Below are 18,112 nucleotides of genomic sequence, written 5' to 3'. Positions count from 1 at the left end.
ATTTTTCATGGCAACAATATCCTCTTACACCCACTTTTCATACAGAAATTTGCAAATATGCAACAAGCTAAAACTGCACTATTTTCTGCCTTTAACAGCTTCTCCAAGGATTCTAAAAACTAACCCTGCCTATTTCAGCATCATATCACTGTAGCAAACAAATCAATCTGGCAGAATGATTCCTTTGTGCTCCTAGACCAGGCAATATGATGGTTTCAATTTTTACAATTCACATGCATATATTCTTCATATTACCAGGTCCGGTATATACATGATATAGAAAAATACACTATCATAAATATTATGAAAGCTCAGCACAATAATCATCATATCCATGCTCAAGGTAACCAATTTCATATATGATTAAGTCCAAGGACTAACACATCGAATCAAAATTTCATCAAATCTAGTCTCATGTGCTTCCAAAAAAGTGCAGTAAAAACCATGATGAATAACTATTGAATTATCAGTTGCTATGGTAGAAATAATTTCTGAATCCCACTTTGTTTATTAAAGCACACGGTTACAATGCTTACACCTGGCATATTCCTCCAACTTGCATTTTTGATAGCTCAATATCAGGAGTGGCAACGTAAACACGTTCATAACTGAGCACTGCTGTAGCCTGGCAAAGCTTCTTAAGGATGTCAAGCTTGAATTCAAAGCAGCTGACGAACATGAAACCTTTTCATTTACAAAGATGCAGGAAAAAAAATTACAAATCATAACTCCATCACTCCTTAGCAAATGCTCCCATCTCCCCAACAGCCTGCTCTAAAATATCTACAAGATAAAACGGTATCCTTCTACACAAGCTGTATAAACTCATTTGAGAGATGAAAACCTTTTTCACTCCAGGCTGAAAATCTGGCATTAAACAAGGCAGGGACAGCAAATGTACCTGAACTCCAAGTGAATCTGCAAGAATAAAATTTCTAATTTTTCTTTAGCCAGATGAAGTCTGAATGACTAATAAAGTCTCTGATAAAATTAGTAGAAAGCAGCCAACTATATTAACTCTTCTTAAGAGGAATCAGAGATAAAAGGAAACTCAAAACTCAACAAGAACAGAATAAATGACTAAACCTAAAGAGAACCTTTCACAATACCTTCTCTGAAAACATGGACATGAGACAAACTCTCAACCCAATTAATAACATGAGAGTGTTTTAAGCTGTGATTCAGCAGATTTAACTGAAATCATATTTCTCTTAAGCAACAACTAGTAACAAATTCTATAAATCCCTGGGCAAAAGGCAAACCTGCTGGGAAGCATTTCACACAGTTACTTAGTGCAAAATTCCTTAGAAAAACCGCCAAAACCAAGAACAGAGCAACCAAAACAGCGCGCTGCTGCTGAGTGCGCAGCTCCTAGCAGGGACTGCGCACGGAGCAAAGAAGCAGAGCTGGATTCGGGCACGGAGGCTCCCGGGTCCCGCTGGGCAGAGCGGCCCGCGCGGCCGCAGCGCCCTCCAGCGGGCGCCGGGCTCGGCGCGGCCGCCCCGGCCCAGGCGCGGTTCTGGGCCGGCTCCGCGACCTGCGCGGCGCAGGGCGAGGATCTCTGCATTTCCTCATCCGCCGCGTTCTGTGCTGCTGAATTACAACTCTTACTCTCGTCGCATACGTCTGGAAGGTACAAAGCCATCAAGCTGGAGGCACACCTCCAAAAAGCAGTAGATAATCAGTTAGTCTGTGTTACTGGTGCACTCAATTTCAGGACACTGATGAATTAGGATGGGTATCTTAAGAACGTCAAAACATAAAAGTCGCCATAGCCACAGAATAACTTAAGCTGGAAGGGATTTCCTCAGATCATCTATTCCAACCTCTTACAGATCAAACTTCTCAAAGCTTCATCTGAACAATGACTCATAGATAACCAAGTTAAAAGCTACAGCTAAAAAAAAAAATGTGCTATTCTCTTTCTAGCTAATACAACTAATAGTATGCGCTCCATATCACAAAAAACAAAACCAAACCAAGCCAACCAACAAAAAAGCCAAACCAAACCAACCAAACAAAAAAAACCACCTCAAAACAAAAAGAACAATAAATTAAAGACCCTGAACCTTTTAGCAGCTACCTTGATTTGCCCGATCCATCTGAAAATACAGATTTCAAGAACTTCAGTGAGTGAAGGTTCAGTTAATGATTCTCACTAATACAGGTCACTAAAAACAGCTGAAAGTACTGAAAAAGGCTCCTCAAATCACTGGAGCCTAGAGACAACAAATCCAGGAGTAATACTGGTAAAAGGAAGTTAATGTTCCCACAACAATCGTAAATGGGGAAATGAAGACAAAGGCAGTAATTTGAAACTGTAAGGTATCAGAACAAGGAGATACAGATTATAAAACATGGAAAATAGACCATGTTTGTACAAAGATTTAATGGAACCAAATAAGTAGAGGCTTAAAGTAAGAGGCAGAATAATAGGCTAAGATAACAGATGTGATTACTGAACAGAAAATATAATCCCATGGGGAGATGAGACATGTAGACAGCAATTTGCAGGTTAGTCACCATCTCTAGGACAACCAGTGGGATGGGTATCAGTGATACACATCTCAGTCCTCCTTGCAAAAAATAAGCTACATTGTGGGGTCTGGGTAAAATAAAGAAGTTAGAAAAATCTACACATGGGAGTACCAAAAAGGGTTTCAGGAAAGATCAAAATTGAAGCCAGGTACATTTTGCACCACCTTAACTATACATAACTTCACAGTAACACTATAAGAAAAAGAAGAAAAAGGACCAGGCCCTTTGTGAGAGGAGGACACAGAGCAGAAAAGAAGGGGCAAGGAGAAAATAACCACCAACCAAGCAGTGCTGCTGTGAGTTTAGAATTAATGCAAGGAGATCTAGAAGACATGAAAGAATGAAATAAGATAGATCACAGACAAGATCTGGTTGATTCAGGTTGTAAGAATAAGGTCCTGAAGCAGCTGAGCATACAATTAGATTTGGTAGCTAAAATCAAGTGCATTCATGCTGGACCACAGCATCACACAGAAGCAAAAGCAATCCCCTATCTTTTTCTAGATGACTCTGTATCTATTGAAAAGGAAAGTAGGGGGAGGGCAGGGAAAAGAAGGGGACAAAAGCATCTCACGCTAGTAGCAGCTAATGAGCTTAAGCCAGTATCGTCCCATACTGAATGTCTGGTGACCCAACAAGTACCATTTTCACTAACAAAGGGGAAAAAAATTATAACCAGGAGTCTGCTGAATAAACATGGTATTTTGTCTTGTGAACAAATAGCTTTCAGTATGGAAGAGAAGATTTTTTATCAGATGACGGTCTCTAGAATTTTTAATTTAAACAATGTCAACTAGACAATCCTTGCAATGGCTTTGTACACATTTTCATACTAAAATAACAGGTTCTATATAAGGCAAACTATCTTGCAGACATTTTAAATCATGCATTAATTACTTGAAACTTCATCATCTGACAGGAGTCATGAGTCAAATACAGTTACTGTGCATGTCAGATTCCTCCTCCACTGTCCAAGCCACTACCTTTTATGTGATATTTATTAGCTATTTCTTCCACATCTGCTGTAATTTCAGAGATGCTTTTCTGGTGTGTCAGAAAGAATGGAGTACTCCATTCCTTTCAATTCTGCCAAAGGGAGGGAACTGAGTAAGTAATTATCAACAAGTATCTCTATTAAATATCACTTTTGTTTCATCCAAGCGTTTTTACTCTGGTGAATTACTTGGGGAAGGCACAGGAAGGTGGGAGAAAGAAGGGGAGAATGACACACCTCAATACAAATTCACAGTAAGAGAACTTTATCCACAAAAGCTATTTTTATTACCTACAAATCAGGCTTTCAGCTGGCACTAATAAGCTAATAGATGGCTGCTGCTTTTTTGCATTAAGATTGCTTTCTGAGAAGTGTTCTCCATTGTCTCATCAATTTTAAGACAAAAGGTTATTGGTATTTTCAGATCAGAATCAGAGAAAATATTTAATGAGATTAAACATGTTACAAAACTTTTTTGCTAATACATTTGAAAACTTGAGTATACTTATTCATATTATCTTGTATAAAACTCCTAAAATATCAAATAGGAGTAGATGAATATTTACTGTAGTGTAGTACACTGTTAACTGTTCTTCCCTGCATTAAAACAATGAAAAATTAATACAGGATCTAAACAGAATTTTATTTTAGAAGAAAACACAACTAAAAATTGCACTGCAGGATTGGCCAAAAGTTGTCACAAACAGTTCTAGCCAGAAAATTTAAAAGCAGCATCACTCATGAAGAAAACCTATAGTAGTAGTAGGTTTTCTGTACTACTGTAGTAGCTGAGATAAAATTGAAAATAAATATACCAAACTGTTCTAAAAATTTATGAGTCTTAGGAAAATTTCTGAAAAAAAACCGTTTATCCAAAGGAGATTATTTTTAATGTAAAAGCACCTGAAGACTTTATTAATCTTGCAGTAGATATAACAAGAAAAAGTACATTTTGAAAACTCTGTGAAAGAAGTTAGTGTACTTACAATTGCACTTACTACCTAATACTACTTGTCACCAAATTTTTTGAGGGGGAAAAAGAAAGTATCCATCTTTTAAAATTTGTTTTGGATTTGCTTTTTTTCCCCTGATGGATAAAATTTCTAAATTCAATGTCACAGGCTATTTTCATGAACCAAAACAAGTATTTACTGCCTTTTTATCAAGTACAATTAGCAGCTGTAGAATAGAAAGAAATTTCTTCCCATTAAATGTCACTTTCTACTGCAGAAAGCAAGCTTACAAAATGGATGGACTTGCTTTCTTGTTCTTCCTTGGGAAAAGCTTTTGCAACCAACCCTTTTTTGTGGACAAGGCTAGAAGATCCTCTAAGGGGATTCCTCTGCATGAGTTCCTTTACATAAAATTACAGAAATATTCTTTTCCACTGCTGCAGAAATTTAATGTTGTCAGTTCCACTCATGCTGCTGGAGGTGGGTGAAGCAATGAGATATATTTGAGTAAAATCAAATTCTTCTAAGATGTTGTAATTCTGTCTGAAGAGAGACTACACATACCACTGTGGTGGGACCACAGATCAAACAGAAAAGAAAGGCTTCTCCTCTGCACATAAGCAGGGAGGAACACTGGTGCCTAAAATGGTAGGAACTAGTGAATATACCAGCAATATTTAATAAATACAAAAAGGCAGCTCCCAAACCGAAGACTCTTCTGTGTCCTGGAGAGCTCCAAAGGGAATGGTCCCTCTCTAGCAAAATAGGACTCAACAATTTAGTACTTGCTCAGTTTATATCTTTGCTCACTAATGAAATAATGTCTTTTCCTATCTTTCAGGTAGGCCAAAGTTGTGCATCTGGCATCTACATAGCTTGGGAACAAAGAACCAAATACAATCAATCAATCTCAAATAGCACAGCACTTCAGTGCAGAGTTCCTTATTTATACTGCTTTTTCACCTGGTCTAACATTACTTTAATTTCCCATACCTTTTTTAATCCCATCCCACTGCCTTTATTTTGTCAGCATCCCACCTCTACTCCTTGCACCACACTTTCAGGATCTGGATCCTCTGGCTTACATAATATTCACTGCAGCAGATAAACACACTATAATCTGCTTCCTCTTTACTGTGGCCAGTGATTCTGCTCTTACTCCCATATGTAATTGTGACAGCACTGCAATTGCCTGAAGCTTCACCAAGAGAATCATGAAAATTTCTAATCATTCGAATTCTGAGGGAATTCAAGGAAGGGAAGATCAAACCTGGGATAACACCACAAAATATTAAAGGCAGTGAATCAAACGCCAACGTTAACAAGATGTTATCTGCTACACCTCTACAGAAATCAGTGTTTCCCAGATCTGACCAGACAGCAGCTAACTCTAATCCAGAGGCTACAACCATTTTGTTTAGACCCTGACAAGTGTGCTATCTCTGTCTATCACAGCATTAAAACTTGTTCATCCAAGTGGGTGCATTTAAATGCCAGAAGCACACTTGATGCACTGGAATCATTCTAGGAAGTGGCAGTGACACTGGAGATATGTGAGGCTTTGCCAACACTACGAAGGCCCAGCTGTAGAGAGGGTAAAATAATCCTAGAGCAGCATTTGGCCACATCTTCTGTTTACAGAAGCAGCAACACATTGCACTCATAATGCACCTCTCTGATGTGGACAGGTAATGTGTACAAATAGCTGATCTCTTTCACCCAGTACATTCAGCTTCACATCTCATAGCATTAGGAAAAGATCTGGAGGGTGGAGGTCACAGGTAATTAATCCTGACTCCACAGCTGGAGTTTAACTCACAGTTATGCACCATTCACTAAAAACTGCACATACCCACATCTGAACATAACTGACTATAATGTGATCCTGGCCATACTGTGCTAATTCTGATCTACTTAACACAGACCATAACCATTTACATGCAACTACATTAATAATTCTATCAATGTATTACCTTGGGGCAAAACACACAGAGGGAACTGGCAGATGTATGCCAGGAACACTCAAGCAAGGCCTGAGACTTCAAACATTAGACACTCTTCAAACAAATCCAAATACTTCCTATGAAGTGGCCTTTCTGGTTTGGACATTACTTGAACTATTTCCCTGTGCTGGAGCTTTACCATGCTCCTGTCAAAATGCATTACCATAATTCTCAGAGTTCTTAATTCCTTTTTTATTTCTTTTGCTACATCTACATCAAAAATCTCTCAGCAATTTATTAATGTAACTGTTAGAGGTAAAAGGTCTGGAATTTGAGCTTTAAGTTTCTGTAGATATAGTGTACCTCATCCATTCCACTTGAAGACAGAAAGATATAACACTTCCCTGTCTAACAAACCAATTCCTTCCTGTCCACTTTCCAAAACTTCTGTGTAGAGGTTTGCAGTGGGTATCTCCTGCAATTTTTTGCTTTCCTTTCAGCACAGTACTAGCTTTGTGCATTACTTCACTGTCTTATCAAATTTAGTTCGTTGGACAAATTCTGTTGTACATACTTCTCATGGGAAAATCGAGTTCTGACTGTAGAAATTAGTGTTAAGAAATTGTAGTTGTTCTCCTTACTTGCAGTTTCTGAAGGCTCAGCTATCACTACCATTTTGAGCCAGGCTTTCACCTGATGAATAAATACTGCACATGCACTTTCAGCTACACATTTTATGACTGGAACTTGTTTTTTTGCTGCTGAATTTCAGTCACATTCCACATTTAATCCCAGCATTTGTTTCTAGTTTGCTCAGGAGTGCTACTACAAACCAGCATTTGATAGCCTGCATTCTGCACTCACAGAAAAATCACAACATTAATTTCATTCTGAAGTATTTCCTTGAAAGTTGGTGGCAACCACTTCATATAGGGAAATGATCCATATTCACATCTTTTACCCTACATTGTTCTACAAGGTTCATACTTTGGCTTAAATCCCTCTGACTTTATCATCAGACTAGAATCTAGGTATTCTTTATTGCAGAGATAACTAACTCCCCAGTTCAGATGTTTCATGCCAGTGCAGTCAGGATCTCTGCTCCAATGGAATCTCCCACCAAAAGATTGGCAAGTTGCACAATTAATTTATCTGATATGTGATCTTGGGAACCTTAGCTCTGGAGACTAACCCATGCCACAGCATGAACATTTGCACTTCTGCTTATGAGAATGAGTAAATATGTGAAATGGTTCCCAAACACCATGACAGAAGGCTGCATTACTACATATTCTTTCTAATGTTTCTTTTATTCTTTAATCAGTAGCTTTTCAAAATATTTCAAATTCCATTTAAATCACATTTCTAACGAGATCTTCCCTAACCTCAGCCTTCCTTTTCTCTTAAAGATATTTTTTTCACAGAATATCTCATCTGCTCCTTTGTGTATCTCTTGTTTACTATGGCAGAACTCAGAGAACAGAACTCATTCCTGTTATGTTCTTTGACTTTGGCAAAGAAAACATGGAATTCTGATCTTAGCCCTCAAGGCCAAATACGTTTGAAGATGATTTGTATACCCTGAGTCTGGATCAGCTGGTTGGAGCACGGTGTTAATAATCCCAGCATCGTGGGGTTATTAACATCAGTCCCTGTACAGGCCACTCACTTCAGTGCTAGACTCAATGGTCCTTGGGGGTCCCTTCCAACTCAGAATACTCTATGATTCTATATAAAATGCATTTTAAATGTGTATTTTAGCATGGATGTGTTAAAGAGATGCTAGTATTTTAATATTTTGTATAAGCCACATGCCAAAGAGATGTCACAAAGACAGTTAAATGGTGTTCTCTGTCAGCCAACAAACAAGACATCCTTGTGCTTCTCCAAAGAGACACAGTATCCTTCACAGACAGCAGAGGAAAAATGGTAAAGCTTCCATGAAAATCAAGTTCAATAGCACATCATACTGCAGTTTTCCAGTCATTTGCCACTTATGTATCCTCAGCCCAAATAGCTCCAATTTGTGCTGGGGAGCTGAATACCAAAGTTCAAAAGAAGATCAAATTCCTATCTTGCACCAAGATGAAAAAAGGACAAGCTAAAAGAATGGGAACAAAACTAGAAACAGAGCCATCACCTGTTGAGCAATCCTTGCAATTTAAAACATGCTTTAAGTCTCTTATATACTTCACTAGTTTCACAATAAGTCATATACGAGATCAGTGGTGCCCCAGGGCAAAGGCATTTTGCCCAACATATGAAAAGTGTGAAGTACATTAGGTTAGTACTTCACTCTTCCATACTCACTAAGTGCAATCTGATTGCTGTGAAACATTCAAATACATTTTCAAACACCTGATTTCCACACCATGGTACCCTAAGAACAACTTCCATGCAATGGTATTATTTCTTAATGGTATAATTTCTTAATATGAAATTTCCTTTCTTATTAGCAAGGATAGTACAAATCTTGCTTTTAGTTCAACCATGATTCACAGGTATTTGTTTATTGCACACAACATGCATTTTTAAAAATTCCATTTATGTTATAATCTACTATATGCTTTGGACAGAAGTTGCTTGTTGAATGTACCAGAGAGTCAACAGATTACCTGGTGCTAAAGTTTAGAGTTGCTTGTCAGGAAGGTTAATGCATAGTCCATCATGCACTACTTATCATCACAAGGTATGAATATACAGTAGTATATATTCCTGCTCACCATGAACTTTGAGTATTTTTGTAGCTTGCTATTCAATCAAAAGGGCACCAGAAAGGAATATGGTCTACATTTTCCTTCTACAGATTCCAAAAACTTCTCTTCCTGCTGATGCTAGAAAATATAAATTAACTATTAGAGATGTTAACAAACTTGGCTAAAATATTAAAAAAAAAACACCTGATGTGTCATTTTAATAATTTCTGTCAGTGACAGGAAAAAGGCAAATACATTTATACAGCTACCTCCAGTGACTGCAGGTCATAGAGAAGCTAATTTCAAGGTGCAATGAAGGTAGAAAATTTAGGTTCCTCTAAAGTAGAGAGAAGTTCCTCTCTCTTCCTTCAGAAATGTTCTCAGAATCAAAACCTTCCAGGGGACTGTATTAACTGTATAAAATAGCTGACTGACCCATTCTACTGGCACATCAACAAGGCTGTCCTTACTAGCCCACTCTTCTCCCAAGTTCTCTGCAATTATGCACCAAAGCAAATTTGGACTCACATGTCAAGCTCTGATGAGAAATTATTTTCTCTCTTCACCACCTGAGCACTTATCCTGGTGCCATGTTCCATCTCCACTTCTCATTTACCACCAAGATTCTAGTACATCCTAAGTGAAGCCATTTCTCAAAGCTACAGCAACTGGGAAGTGATGTTCCTTAGAAACATGGGACTTACTGATCCACTTGAGAAGGGGCTCTGAGCAACCTGCCCTAGTAAAAGGTGTCTCTGCCCATGGCAGGGGGGTGAAACTAGATGATCTTTAAGGTTCTTTCTTACCTACACCATTCTCTGATCTCCATTCTTGCTTCATCCCAAGGCCGGATTTGATAATTATACCAGATCTATCACATCTACTCAGTCATAAGACCATTTCAATTCTCTTAGCAGGAAAGTAATGAAAGAACTCAAATAGTATAGCCACAAACACAGCACTAAAACATGCAGTCATCATCCACAGCATTATTATTAGTCCCACCCAAGCAGTTCTTTATCATGCCTGATTACTGACTGTTAGGGAATCTGTTGTTTTCAGCAATTCCACTTAATGGATGCTTCTCACTGTGCAGCACACTGCGCTCGAGGAGAGGTTTAATTTTTTTTTCCTAGAAAAGGCCTGGCCCTTCACCTTGCTCTGTACAGGAAATAATTTTCATGCATTAAACCATCTTCTATGCTTAAAACCTAAGAAATGGTGTGTGGTTATATAAGCAGGGATGACCAGCAGTAACCAAATCACTGTGAGAATTCTTGTTTTGCATCTTCTACTCATCACACACCAGATCCTTGACACAGGAATCTGGAGCAGAGCAGGTGAACATTTATGCACATGGAGCCCCAATGCAGTCAATAGGCTTGGATCGACCACAAGGAAACACTCACATTTATCAGGCTGCAGAAACAAGACCTCGCTGGGGAAATGCACTGACACTGGTGGAACAAAAAGCAGGCTCAGTGCAACAGTGAGAGGTGAAAGGGCCACAAACAACAGGACACTGAAAAGGAATCTCTTCTTGCCACTCCTTTGCTATTTTATTAGTGCAGTGTTTTGGACACAAATCCACATATATGTGTACATGCACCACCCAAATATTAGAAAGCCACCCATCAACAGTCATTTTTGCTTCCAGTCTAAACCCAAGCAGGGTTGGTTTTGCTGTAATATCCAGTCTATTGCATGCAGGCAGTAATTTACATGCAATAATCTCACCTGCAAAACTACCACTGGCTTCAGAAAAGGCACATAGCTCTACAGACAATAAAACACTTTTTTTTTAATTCCTACCAGCCATTTGTTGGATTCATATTGAGCTAAAAAAAAATGTATTTTATTTTTATTTTCCATCTTCTAAACTACTTTAAATCTAGACCCTTAAAGTATAATGACCCAGTTTCTTTGGGCATTTTAAAATAATAGTTAATAAAGTAGTAGGTTTTACTGTACTTTTAATATCTGGATTTTTCCAAGCATGCATGAGGGTGGACAGTCCTATAACCTTCACACTGTCTCCAGTAATATTTAAGAGCATTTTTTATCACATACAGAAAAAAAAGGGTCAGATTTTCTGATGGTTGCATACTGGACAAAAATCACTGTATGATTTAATATACAGGATATAGATAGTTACTGAAGCAACCAAAAATTGCATATACTTTAAGTACTGAGCCCTGAGTAGCCCTGCAAAACAGTGGTTTAATTCAATTATTTCATCCAACAGTCAAATAATCCACAGTCAAATTCACCACACTGTGAAACTGAGGAGTTTATTAACGTTGATACGCTGCATTTCCCAAGCGAAATTCCCACAGCAAACAAGCAAATAATAGCTTCAGCAATAAGTTTGCAGATATTCAACTAACATACCAACATTTCGGTGAAGAACCAATTTATTCTTGCAGCTGAAGCCACACATTCCATGTGTAAGGAATGTTAGTAACCTTATATATATGTGTATATATATATATATATATATATATATATAAATATATGTCTGCTTAAGTCACTAGCAAGGACTCTTGGCAAAATATATTACAAACTTCACTTCCACCCCAGTGTTTACCTTCCTTGAATGTATGCAAAGGCTAAAAGCCAAACATATCTTCCTTTTTCTTTTTTTTTTAAGCAGACCTATTTAGCTTACTCAGTGTGGGGTACACTAGCTCCTAAATTTAACAACCATTACAAACCAATTTTAATGTAAATGCCAATATGAAAATACTCACACATAAAATACACGGGCAATGACTGGTACCAGCCTCTTACTTGCCTTATGTCTGTTAGCAAGAAGCCCATTTTTCTCTGAAATGTGTTTAAATATGGTGTTTACTGTCTCTGTACTTCTACTAGTGTTTACTCCTCCTTTCAGCCGACATATTTAAAAAAAGCCAAAACCAAAAAGCAAGTATAAATACGTTCAAGAAGTATGGCAAATTCCCTTCTCCACCCCCAGAGCGGTAAAGCCACAGCAGATGAGCTGTAACTATGGCCTTGGGAATACAAGTTCCCCAGGCTCTTTTACCACACAAATATCAATTCAAGTTACAAGAGCCCTGTCCCCTTATACTTAATGAATATTGAGCCAATGAGCCCGCACGCCTTCGCAGGAATGTTTTCTTTCCATTTTCCTAACAAGGCTCTCCTCCCATGCCGGTCCAGGATGGACTGCAGAAGGGTGTAAGTAGAAGGATCATCACACCAGTGTTTAGTGGAGGAATAAATCAAACATGGCTTCCCCCTCCATACATTTCCAGAGTTACATTCACTCCTGCTGCCGTACAATCTCAGTCCTACCCGGCGGGAAGGGGCAGGAGCAGCCTCCACCTCCCCCCACCGCCACGGGGGGACATTTGCAGCCTCACTACCCCTTAAGGGGGCGGTTTAAATCCTGGGGAGGGTTTTTTTCTCCCTTCCCATCGGTCGTGCCCCCCGCTCCGGTTTTCTTTCTGATTTGCACTGATTGATCCCCCATTGCCCGGGAGGAAGGTGGGACGGGTGGACACCTCTCCTTTACCCCTTTATGCTGCCCCCGACCTCCCGCAGCGCCGACGAGGAGGAGGAGGCGGTCGGGGGGAAAGGATGAAGCTGCAACAGCCGGGACTCCGGCTAGGCATCGCTCCTTTCCGCTCCTCCGCCACCCAGGAGTCAGGCCCAGGCAGCGGCACAAATCCTGCGGCAGCCTGGGGGGGGACGAGGGGCAGGCGGGGGACCCGCGGCCCCGCAGCGAGGGCCAGGTAGCGGGGGGAGGAGGGGGGAGCGAACAAAAAGCCCTCCTCCAGGGAAGGGGGAAACGGGAGCTGCGGGCTGCCCGGGCAGATGGAGACGGTAAGTTTGAAGGGAGCGGAGTCTCGGCGGAGGGGGAGTCCCCGGGAGAAGCGCCGGGGCGGGAGGGGGGCCGCGGATGCCCCGCCACGGAACCCCCCGTCCCCCACGCCGCCTCCGCTACGTTTCTGCCGGGCAGGGCTCGCGGTCCCGGCCCGGGAGGGGGCTCGCGGTGCCCGCGGCAAGGCGCGCGGCCGGGCGGCAGCATCCTCGCGAGCGGGCGGGCGGGCGAGCCTCGCCGCCGCTCCCGCCTCCCGCCCGGGGCCTGCGGGAACGTGCCCCGGGTGCCTCCTCCCTTCCCGCGGGGGAGAGCCAGCCGCGCTGCCGGCCTACCGACCTGTGCCCTAGCGCATCCTTCTCCCCGGGAAGCCGGGCGAGGCGGCGGCGGTATCACGGTGCCGGGGAGCGGCGGGAGCCGAGGCGACACAGCGGCGGCGGCGGCTCCGGCGGGTCCTGCGCGGCGGCCCCGCCCCCTCCTCCGGCCAGAACCAGCGCGAAAAATCGGCGGCGCTGATTGGCCGCCGCCGCCGCGCGGCCCCCGGAGCGGCCGTTTCAAATCCCCCCGCGCGGAGCCGCCCGCACGCGCGGCCGCCGGGAGCGGCGCCCGCCGGGAGCGGGGCCGGGAGCGGGGCCGGGAGCGGGGCCGGGAGCGGGGCCGGGAGCGGGGCCGGGAGCGGGGCCGGGAGCGGGGCCGCCCGGCAGAGTGGGGAGGCCGGGCCGGCTGCCAGGGGAGGGGAGGCCACGGGGCGAGGTGGGGCCAGACCCGCTCGGGGGAGCCAGACCCGCTCGGGGGAGCCAGACCCGCTCGGGGGAGCCTGGCTCGCCGCCCCCAGGTGGGCGAGAGCGCGTTCAGAGCCCGCCCACCCCGGTGGGAAACGCTTTCTTTAAAAACATCTTTTTGTTGTTATTATTTCTCTTCCCTGGGATACGGGGATGTGGCCGTGAGCCGTCCCCAGGTGCGCAAGAACGTGTTGAACCCACCCTTCCCTCACGGAAGGGAATATACAGGGGTTGGTGAAAAAGGTTTACTTTTAAATATCTTTATATTATTATTTCTCTCCTGGCCGGCTGAAAAGTGCTCTCCTCACCGCTGGCCTGAGCCACCGTACACGTGCGCTTTCTGAAAATCCTGATTTAAGCCAAATGTTTTGACTTTCCGTACAACTGCACACAATTTAGAGGCTGTCGAATGGTTGTAAGAGCCGGAGTGTGCCTGGCTGCGAATTATCCGGGCTGCCTCTTCTGGAAGTATGGACTGGGTTGCTTTTTTTTTTATAAGCTTGCATCAAAATAAGTGCATGTGCTTGTAATTTGTCAATCGAAAACACAGCTTTTTTTTCTTTTTTTTTTTTTTTTTTTAAGGTCAAATCGTTAAATAGCCATCATGTTACAATAGGAACAAATATTCTCATGAACCGTTGCGCCAGATAATATAAAGCAGGTAATGGCCAGGTTTTTCAAGCTTTCAGTGGTTTAATAAAGGATTTATGGAGCACTGAGAAGCTGTGTTTGTGTACCAGGCAGAGAATAGAGATCCTCGGTGCTATGGATACTGTATTAACCTGGCAGCTAACGACCTGTCGCAACTCCTGCCAAAGGTAAACAGATGATAATTGAGGGAGGGGAACACACCAGCATCATACTTCATGGATAATGGTGAAATTAGGCCATCTGTTACAGAAAGGCTCAGACTGTTTATTTTTTTACGTGATCGTTATTTTACTTTCATATGTTAAAGTTTGTTGATGTTTTTACGTGAGTGTTTAATGGTGGCTGCACGGCAGTTAGCAGTTGAACAGTGCAAATTTAGTGCTAAGTACTTAGTAGTGAAAATCTTAATCATTAGCTGATTAAAACCTTTGGCTGAAGGTGGCTGGAGGAGATCTGTCTGCAGTGATAAAGGTACTTTAACTTGTTTTACAACCTTTCTGTGAAAAAGAAAATACATTATCTTTAAGGTGTTAGACAAACAAGATTTAGTTTCAGAATGTCAATGTTTACAGCACTAAAGATAAAGTGCCATTGCATTTTAAAATAGCTAATTTGGATTAGGAGTCGTGAAAATTTTATCCAGCTTCCTTTCTGAAGTTCAGTTAAATGCAGTCACAGAGAAGCTAAAGATCTTTTCTAATTAAAAATAGAGACACCAGTATCAATACAAATAAATAGAAGTGCAAGGATATGAATCCTGTTGTTTAAGGGAATAGACAGGCTTGCTTTTCTTCATAGTCGAACAATAACATACTAAAAGTACAAAGCATACCATGTATTTGGGAGTGTCTTCTGTTCTCCTCCCCCAAAACCCACCCCAACTTCCATAAAAAAACATTATCAAAAATTTGCATGATACAAATACTTTATCTACTTTCTCTTAGGAATAAACTTTGTGCAGGCCCAATGCTATAAATTTATCTTTATGCATGACTTAAAAAGAGAAAAATATTTTCATTTTGTACTTATCACTAATGCATAATATCCTACAGATAACACAGTTCCTATGTTTGACATCGGTGCCAGGTCTTTAAGGTGTAAGTGGAAGGATTTTGTTATCATGGTCAAGGTGACAAATCTTCCTTAGTCCTTACAATTCCTGTAGATCACTGGCCTTGTCTGCGAGATCAAGATTTGCAACCATGTAATTACCTCCTGATAAACCCACCATGCAGATTTCCAGGAAAGCTTATGCTGGGACTTAACACCTTTAACTGGAATACTACCAGTTTATATTGTAGATAGGCAATGGTGCAAACTTGTCCAATGTCTTGACCCTTTAAATAAAAATTGTGCTTGCAGGCTTTTTAATTTTCAAAACAATCGGACATTTCCTTGAGCTGTTATTGTGGATACCTCATTTTTCCACTGAAGTACACAAAGAGGTTGGTCCTTTGCAAGGGGGTATAGTTACGTGACACTTCTGAAAACTGAGTTCAAAAAAGCTGTAACTTCTCAAGGTGTAAATGCATATGCAGTGCAGAGTAAGCTTGTGCTGACAAATCACAGGCATGCTGCATTACACTTGAGCAATAGCTTTGAAGGAGTTGAAGGAAACATCCTCTAATCACTTTCTAGTAGCTACAATTTCCCAGGCTGAACGTCTTGGAGATTTTGTTCTTTCATTGTATTTCCTTGTGTTTTTTAATTAGTCAATATTTTTTAGCAGTTTTGGTTTCAATGGCCTATCAAAGAAATATCAAATATGCACAACTAGAGCAAATAAAAGTATTCATTTATTAGTGATTCCTGCTTCATTTGGTGTCTAAAATTTTATTACTTGTTACTTATTGTGTAACACAGTATCACAATTAATATCCCTCTTTCAACTCAAAGGCATTTAATAGATGTAGTGGTAGCATGCTGTCCTAGAAAGATTTAAATATTTTGGATATTATCAATTAGTTACTCGGCCAAAAGATAATTTCATTTCAGGCACTTTTTCAAGATCACTTATTCAGCAGTAACTGAATTCAGTGCCCCTGGCTTTAGGCATGTGCTGGAATTGTGAAGGTGAAGGAAGTTTTATTTGTTGCTGCAGCTGGGACAGTGAGTGCTGGACAAGCCGAGGCCTTGTGCTGCATTTGCTGGAGTTCCACTGTGTTAGACAGAGGTCAGGAGCAGGCAGCGTGTGTGGCATTACTCAGTGCAGAGCTCCCTTCTTGGAGAGCTGGGTCAGTGCTGTTGATAAGGGGATGGGGCACATTTTGGGGTACTTGTTGCCATTAGATGTGATGGGGACCAGCAGTCCCTGTGCTGAAGCTTTGCCATTCCCCTGGCAAAGGCAAATAACAAAGACAGTGCAGTTCATGAGCATGTTTAATCTTGTAGGTAGATCTCCATGGCAGGAGCCTTCTGTCTATGTTTCTCTTCTATGTGGATGCTAAGGATTGCTTTCTAAAATCCTTTCTTGTACCCATTTTTGCTTTTGTTTTAGGATTTTATATAAGAACCTGTCTAGTGTATATTTTCCTGCATGCAGGTTTTCTTGCTGGCAATGTTAACTCAAAGTAGTGCTAAGGTGAAGTTACATGAGTTTAGTCCATGTGTTAATCAGATATTCCCAAATTAGCAGAACAGCACAGCATGTTTGCAGTGTTTATTGTACTAAGGTGTTGAATAAGTACTGTAATAGGCCATATAGAATCTGCAGATGTAGTTTTTTCTTGTTTCACAGACTTTTCCATGTATTAGGGATGAACACTGAAGGCATTAACAGTTCAAACCATAAATACACTGGTAAAGTTAATGCTGCCCATTGTCCTGATTTGATGTAGCACTGATGCAGAGATACCTGTTTAGTGTTATCCCTACTATTACCATGACACTTTCATGCTGGCATCACCTTTGCACTGATATATAAAAATGGAGTAATGGTATTTTTTAATAAAAAGTTGATTCCTTGAGAAAAAATAATCTACTTAAAGAATTTTAAATAGAATTAGTCTCTGTCTAAATTAGGGCTTAAATACTGATCAGAGTAAAATATGATTACCTGATGAAAAATAGTTAAATGTAAATCTTCTTCATACTACAAGTTACACCAGCCTGCTTACCAGGTACATTTTCAGATAGGAGAAGAATGGAGTAAATGTCACTTTTGTTGCAAATACTTATTTGTGTTTGCATCATTTGTGTTGAGCAGAATAAAGGGAAGTGTAATTGAGGGAGCAAAAGGAAGAGGAAAGTTGAACACATGAGGGAGTAAGATACATCTTCAGGGCAAGACAGAGGCCATGAGAAAGGAAAATTGAGAATCATGTCCCTGCTGTTTTCCAGTGTTGGGATGATAAAAACCAGCTGTATACCAATTCTCAGCAGCTAATGTGCTTCAGCTTGGTATAAGTAACTTCAGTGAATCAATAAATTTATCTATATAAGTTATATGTCTCTAATTATCTTCCCCATCAGTATGACTTAATTTAAACATTGCTGACATTCAGAATAAAATAAATCTAATCTATGTAGAAACACACAGCTGGAGGATTCCAAACCTATTAACTCTGCTATCTATTGATATTATAGTATTTCTGTGTTTTTAAACATAAACTTAATCTCACTTAGAAGTATAAATTTCAAAATACATTTATAATCAGAATTCATGTTTAGCACAACAGAGCAAAAATATAGTCTTTTGCAATATGTTTGGCA

General features: G+C 40.9%; 1 protein-coding gene across 9 annotated transcripts in view; it reads right to left on the bottom strand.

Annotated features, from left to right (window-relative positions):
* Positions 1-18,112, bottom strand: part of NSD2 (nuclear receptor binding SET domain protein 2) — a 97,004-nt gene that overhangs the window by 59,184 nt on the left and 19,708 nt on the right. For 4 of the 9 annotated variants that reach the window (XM_021535661.3, XM_077782716.2, XM_085578485.1 and 1 more), the window contains exon 1: positions 13,308-13,429. The exons of 2 other annotated variants lie outside the window; for them this stretch is intronic. The gene's annotated coding sequence lies outside the window, so the exon portion shown is untranslated. 3 more of the 9 variants (XM_085578483.1, XM_085578482.1, XM_085578484.1) reach the window with 3 other exon arrangements.

Source organism: Lonchura striata, chromosome 4, assembly GCF_050655825.1.
Source record: "Lonchura striata isolate lonStrDom1 chromosome 4, ASM5065582v1, whole genome shotgun sequence".
Taxonomy (NCBI): Eukaryota; Metazoa; Chordata; class Aves; order Passeriformes; family Estrildidae; genus Lonchura; species Lonchura striata.
This window is presented reverse-complemented; position numbering and strand designations above follow the sequence as displayed.